The sequence below is a fragment of the Montipora capricornis genome, chromosome 3, assembly GCF_036669925.1.
Source record: "Montipora capricornis isolate CH-2021 chromosome 3, ASM3666992v2, whole genome shotgun sequence".
Lineage (NCBI taxonomy): Eukaryota > Metazoa > Cnidaria > Anthozoa > Scleractinia > Acroporidae > Montipora > Montipora capricornis.
The window spans coordinates 3,477,801-3,485,300 of record NC_090885.1 but is presented as its reverse complement, the minus strand read 5'-3'; the positions used below and the strand labels follow the sequence as shown (position 1 = coordinate 3,485,300).

At 37.7% G+C, this 7,500-nt stretch overlaps 1 long non-coding RNA gene across 1 annotated transcript in view; it reads left to right on the top strand.

Annotated features, from left to right (window-relative positions):
* Nucleotides 1-7,224, top strand: part of LOC138041944 (uncharacterized) — a 17,225-nt gene extending 10,001 nt beyond the window's left edge. The window contains exon 2 of the long non-coding RNA XR_011130903.1: nucleotides 6,199-7,224. This is a non-coding gene — a long non-coding RNA (uncharacterized lncRNA). The remainder of the gene's footprint in view (nucleotides 1-6,198) is intronic.
* Nucleotides 7,225-7,500: the final 276 nt, after the last annotated feature.

Here is a 7,500-nt window from a genome sequence, read left to right as displayed (position 1 = left end):
AAGTTAACAATCCTGGACGACCCATAGTTTCTTCTAACAACCACCCCACAGAACGTATCTCTCAGTTTGTTGACTACTACCTAAAACCATTAGTTAATACTGTTCCGTCTTACGTTAAAGACACTACCGATTTCCTTAACAAACTTGCCAACTTGAACACAATCAACACACTTCCCGACAATGCCATACTTGTCACGCTTGCCGTCACTTCTCTTTATACCAACATCCCTCACAGCGAAGGTATTGAGGCTTGCCGATTTTTCCTTCGCAAACGCAACGATAAGCACATCCCCACGGAATCTCTTTACACTAAACCCACTGACAAACATCAATATTTACTTATCTCCTCATGCCACCCCACCCACACTAAACGTTCCATTCCATATAGCCTTGCACTTCGCCTTCGACGCATATGCTCCGACAATAACGCTTACAAACAACGCTGTAAGGAACTTATGGACTACCTCGTCAATGGAGGTTACGAACTTAATTTCCTTAAAACCCAGATACGACGTGCTTCTGACATTTCTCGGAACGACGCTCTTAAACCCAAACCTAAACAACAGACAGACACTGTTCCGTTCGTCATTACCTATAATTCCGCTTTACCTAACATATCCCGTATAATTCACAAACACTCTAACGTGCTTTATTCATCTGGTCGCTGTAAAAATGTTTTTACTAATCTCCCTTTAGTAGCCTACCGGCGTTGTAAAAACATTAGTGACATTCTAGTTAGAGCTTAATTGCCGGAACCTACTAACACCGACCAATCTAGGTCTCCACCCGGCTCGTTTCGGTGCAATAAAACTAGTTGCACCGCCTGTCCTTTTATTGAGGATGGCCGTAATCAATACACTTTTTATAGTACTGGACAAACGTTTAAAATCAAATCACATATTACTTGTGAAACCTCTAATGTTATTTACATGATTCAGTGCACTAAATGTAATCTTCAGTACATCGGAGAGACCAAACGTCGTCTTAAAGGCCGTTTCAATGAACATAGGCGACCTATTATAGAGGGTCGTACAGGGGTATTTTCGTGATGCGTGATTAGCTGATTTTATTTTCCGTGAAACGTGAATTTAATAAATTATTCTTCGTGATCCGTGACCTGAACGTCTTGCGTGATTCGTGAAGAACTTGAATTATTAACCGATATTCGTGATTTTACTACTCTATTCTGCGTGATTTTTGAGATGCAAGTTCTCCGGGAGATTTCTTAGACTGAAAACATCAAATGTGACAAGACGTCACATAATATATCGTAAAGTAATCCATTGTGCAAATTCACGTGCTTTGCATGCCTATCATGGATCGGATGTCGACTCCTATTGCCTCCCCTGTCACGGAAGGACAAAGGACCGTGATTCGCAACATCGAAACTTCCGAGACATGGCAGGGACAAGTACGTGTAGTACGATGAGGTCGATGAGGGTCGAGTCTAATATATTTTACGTGGACCCGAAGTCTGTGGGCTCGCTTAATTTGCTTGAGAAGGAACGAGTTCGCTTTCCGATTTATACAGACGAACATTCATCTTTGGCAGTGTTTACTAAAAAGTTCGCGGAATTTGCCGGAATAAAGGCCGAGGCTGAGAAACGTGGCCTCGGCTCCTGTATTGAACTTAAATTGTGTCGTCTTGAAAAGGGAAAAGATGGCAGTAAGGCCTTTGCGATAAATACACAAGAGCAATGGGACGAGGAGAGACCACTCCACCAGGAGCCCATCACCCGGAACGTGCAACTTACCTATTTTCGTGCAACGGCGTTTTCACAAGTAAGGTTATTTCTAGATACGCCTTTCCCGCGAATTAGTTTTCAAAAGCCAATCAGAAGCGGTGCATAATTAATAACAGTTTATTATTAATTATGCACCGCTTCTGATTGGCTTTTGAAAACTAATTCGCGGGAAAGGCGTATCTAAAAATAACCTTACTTGTGAAAACGTCGTTTCACAGACGCTGTACGGAAGTTGCACGCTCCGGGTGATGGGCTCCTGACTCCACTCGTAAAAGCTAAACTCTGAGATTTAAGGAGGCTCGAAATAGTTTCTCCGTTTTTCAATCAAATAAACATATTCTGTCCTTAGATACAGTTAGGGTAATCATATTAAGGCGAAATCTGGCCAGGGTAATAAGTACCCATCGTAGATTTCTCACATTATATTTTCCTCCAAAATAACGTTACTATGGCAACGATATTAGGCATTTATTTGAACCTTAAAATCAACTTATGTTGCCTTTTTTCAAGAAACGGGACGGTGAAATTTTCCCATTTAGTGTTACCAGATAATGTTAGAAATACTCTCTAAAATATTTAAAATTTCACAAAATCTGTAGGTCATTTTTTCAGAAAAATAAGTTTTTTTGAAATGTGCCTCTAATTTTTTTTTTAAATTTCAAAGACAAATTCACCGTCGGGAAGCAGAGATATAAACGAGTAAAGTTGCAAAATGAGGAAAAATGAGGGGGTTACAAGATCGGCATTTACGCATGCGTCACCCGCTCATTCGAGTGCACGCGCGAGTTGAGCTGAAGGTCAACGCAAGCGGATTTAAATGACCATTAACCCGTTTGTGTAGAATTTCGTAGTTTTCATGAATAGGAGATGTCTATTTATATTCATGTCTATAGGAATTAGAAGAAAGGAGAGCGAAATTAGCGGTATTTGCTTATTTCTTGTGACCCATTTGAATCACGAGCTGACGCGAGCAGCTTACGAATTGCGTGTGTGGGTACGCGCGCGCGCTCAGCTGAAAACCCTTTCGAGCCTCCTTAACACGTGAGTGGAAAGCGTGAGTCAGGCTTGTCAACCCCTATGATATTTCAATGCGAAGCGGACGAATGGTCAGAGTCCTCCAACGAGAGTGATTTAGGTAGGTGATTTACGATATGCAGCCTTTACTTAGCCTTTCACGATTTTGCTTTTTCCAAACACTCTCTCTTGCCTAAGAGAAGGTTATTAAAAGGAGTATCTTACTTGTTTATTTCCGTGATTCGGGAAAATGAAATTTTGATATCCGTGATTCGTTGTTTTTTCTGTTCGTGAACCGTGCGACAGACCCCTCCTGTACGACCCTCATTATAAACCCCTTTTGTAGTTATACCCCCACTGCGGTTTCACGACACTTCCTGACTGGTGGTCACGCGGAGGATCACATGATCCTTATACCGCTCGAACAACTGCACACTAGTCGTGACTCCATCAGTAAGGCTCGTGAGGCATTCCTCATACACAGAGGAAAAACACTCGAGCCTGCAGGCCTTAACAGAAGAGATGAAATGTAATTTAGTTTAGCTACCTTTTTATTTTTTTTTGTTTATTTTACCTTGTTATCATGTATTATTATCTTTCCTTTTTTTTTATGCATTTCCGTTTTTATTAATTTTACACATCACGTAGCCTTTTTATGTCATTTCCGGTAAATATAAAGATCTTGTAACCAGCGTTTATCCATTCAATAAACCTGAAGAAGGCTGGTGTTGGCCAGCCGAAGTATTGTAACAACGCCTATCTTCACGTTGTCTTGACCAACCTTTGCAGTATATTCTCTATTTTTAAAGTTTTTTGGTGTGGTCACGATCTATTTTGATCCAACGTAGAGCAGGTTTTGATCGTACACGGTTTTTGCAGTGGTTTCATCTTTAAAATTGTCTATAAACTAAACTCTTTTAGTGGCTCATATTGGACTAGAAACGGTTTATTTGGACATGATAACGGAGACCATGATAGGTTTGTCTCTTTTGGACCTTCTGGTGATTTAATTGTAAGTGGCACTACCGGTAATTTTATTGTCATAGGTACCAATAATATCAATAATGTCGCACCAATTGCTGCTTATCAAAGAAAAGCAAATGCTGGTGAATTAAATAAATGGTGCTGTTTGCCTATTCATTGGAATGTTCCAGCAGGAGCAAAAAAATCAAATGTCTGGTGTAATGGAATTTTACCGCGAGAACATTAACTGGATCCAATCAAATGACATTGGGAGCCATCAATGATAATGGATTAGTAGGGTTAAATGGCTCAATAGCGTTTTTAACATTATACGAACGTAAAATCCTCAGAGATAGTCATATTAAACTACATTATCAGGTATTATGTAGATGGTACAATATTGATCATGATCCAATCACAATAATATAAACATTTTATGTGATAAAAGAAACTATAAAATGTTAGATATTTTTTCAATGAGACAAAAGAAAAACATCCTGAAATAAACGATGTAATATTAAAATCATGTTTGGTTTATCAATATTTATATCATAAACATTTCAAGATAAACATATCAATAAATAACATTCTCAAATTAAATGATGGAGAAATAGGACTCATAGGACCAGGAAATGGTTGTATAACATGGTTGTTTGAAAAAATATTTGGTTGGGTTGATGTATTACACTCACATAGTATCCTACATGATGCTTTCGGTAGATTCTATGACTATTATTCATTAGACCGGGGGTATCCATATATAATACCTGAACAATATTCAACAAGTTTGATTAAAAAATCACCATTTTGTGGACAGATTTCTGGAATCTTGTTTTGTGTTTACAAAAAAATTATGATATAAACCTTTTATATATGTCAGTTCGACGTAAAAACATATTTGACTGGAATCATATTTCAGAAAAATTGACAAAAGATCAAATTGAAGAATTGAAAGATTATTACAAATCATATCACAAAAAATGCTGGGCATACAAACAAGCCATGAAACGATTCAAAACGTGGAAACGTATTGGTAATTCACTTTCTGTTATTTTTGCAACAGGAGGACTTGCTTCTTCAATTGCTACAGGTGGTATCAGTTTGGTTGGTATTTCAACTGCAGCAATTTTAATACAAGGGTGGATGAAACATAAAAATCTTGATCTCAAAATTCAGAATTGTTTGTTTGCATATCAGAGTTATCAACATCTTCTCATAGCTATTAAGGATATGATGAGATCAGGTGAATATCAACAAAATAATTTATTGCCCATGATGAAAAACATTGACGATTTCATTACTGATACCAGTCCTGTGGTAGATAAATTCATGTCAGAATACAACAAAAAATTTACTTATGAATGATTGACTTAATTTTGTTTCCAATCAAATCCAAAATCGTATTCCAATAGTTGCAAAATTGTCTTGTTCTTTTTGATTTCGTTATTTTTATCGTATCATGTGATAGTTTCATCATCTCAAGTAATTGTTTAAGAACATAATTAATACTGATCATACGTTTCCGACCATTATTAATTAAAGGCAGTATTTTGTCTATCTCAACAAAGACTTTGAAAATGTTATCCATTTGATTTCTAGTTATTTGTATATTAAATGTATTTATCACATTTTCAATATGGTACTTACGATGATACACTGATTTCCGCCGTATTTTGTGCGTATTCTCATAAAAATCTATATACTCGTAACCATAGACTGAACCGCAATTTAGACAGACAATCATATTATTATCATTTCCTAAATCTTGTCTACTACAACATGACTCAACCACTCTCGCAATATTATCGACTTTTACTGATTGTTGATCACAAAAGGGACATGTAGACTGAAGAATTACAGAATTAAAACCCATTCTATATTATATGAGATATTATTTTTATGCTACTACAACATGACGTCACGCCACAGCTGTGGTGTTTTGTTGCTAACATTATTCAAACCAGCGAAGATTGTTATTAACAAAATCAAAAGTCATTACGTCACGGCACCGGTCTACATACAAATACCGCAAGCACAGTTTAGTTCATTGCTCCCTGGTACATACAATGTTCTGTTTGTTTATGACTTCATAATACTATCTTTCCCCTCTTAGTTATGAACATAATCGTCCCTCTTGAAAGTAACGTCATCCCTCTTAGGGCCGATTTACACGGTACGACTTTGTCGCATGCGACAACGGCTTACGACAGGCCCACGACACGATTTACGATTGTTGTGTACGTTAGAAAAAATGTCGTAGCATTTTAAAACATGTTTTAAAACGCTGCGACAATCGTAAGTTATGTCGTAGGCCTGTCCTGAGCTTGTCGCATGCGACAAAATCGTATCGTGTAAATCGGCCCTTAGACTCCTTAGCTGCTTCCCAGACGTCAAATAACTTCCTTGACTTGTCGCGTACATCTGAATCTCCCACCCCAATTCCTTGTTCTCGCACCCAGCCTTCTATTTTTGTTAGTGTCTCAACAGGATCCATGTTCGTGGAAAGTGTCAAGTCGCTCGGAGGAATAATAGGATTATATGCTTCTTTCAAGTCAGCCATCGTCGCAATTTTTTTTAAAGAACCACACCAACCAAGACAAAATGTGATAGAGCATGACAGCTAATACATCATAACCTAGTTACAACATTGCTGATTGGTTGAGAGAGATCATACGACTGTCTCATGACCTGAAGACAATAGAACAAGTTTAGACCTGCCAGTGGGGAAGTCCCATTACGTCATAAACTGTCTACTTTTCGAAGAATTATAGACGTCCGGTTTTTCCGAGAATATCACGGAATGGAATAATGCATTTGCACCTTATGATAAAGCACGACTGGTGATGTCATGGCAAAACTGGGTGTAAAATAAACGTAAACTATAATATAGACAACATATATATATTTCCAAAAATTGGTTAGCCGTCATATGGAAAGTAGTATGAGGTTGGGTTGGTTACAGATCATTTTCAAATGAGCTGGAACCCCCAACCCCTATACTACTATAAAGCGTATAGATTTGTACAAATGAGCTTTATGGAATAAAATTCTCATGTTATGTGTAATAAATTCGTTTACCGTTGTGAAAAAAGGTGGCTAAAAATCGATGCAGAATGAGATTGATATGTGAATTATTTTAAAGTAAATGTTATAAGCAAGCCTACGAGTTTAAAATTGTTTCTAGCTCATTCCTGTTGGTGCAATGCCTGGGTAAACAATTCGGGCACACTCGGTTGAATAGAGAGAAATAAAGAACTTGTGCACAATCTGTTGAAGAGGCGAAAGCGTTGCAAACGTTTTTTCTATAACTATATTGTTTGGCAGGGTGTTCGATGATAACAAAAGTAGTGGTGGCCAAAGAGGTTTATCTTCAATCAGTTTTTACGATTGCTCTAACATGTACCAATATGTTACCAACTACGGAGAAATAGGAGTTTCAACACCCAGTTATAACAAAACATGACAAGGCAGTTTCTTAATCAAGTAAAAGGTTATAAACCAGCGCTCGAGTTTCAAGTTGTTTCTAGCTCATTCCTCTTCAATCAATTTGTCCATTTCGCTAATCATGAGAACCGATGTTCCATCACTTAAGGAGCCTGAGTGCGAGCCGTATGAACGCCCATTGGTAAAATACAAAATGACAAGGCAGGCGATTATTTTGAATAAGCAATATCAGCGAATCGAAAGTGTATAAAGTTCCCATTATGATTTACTGAGAAGCCTGAATTGGGTAAACGACACTGATGCATTGCGTAGCTTTTGTACACCTTTGTTTGAA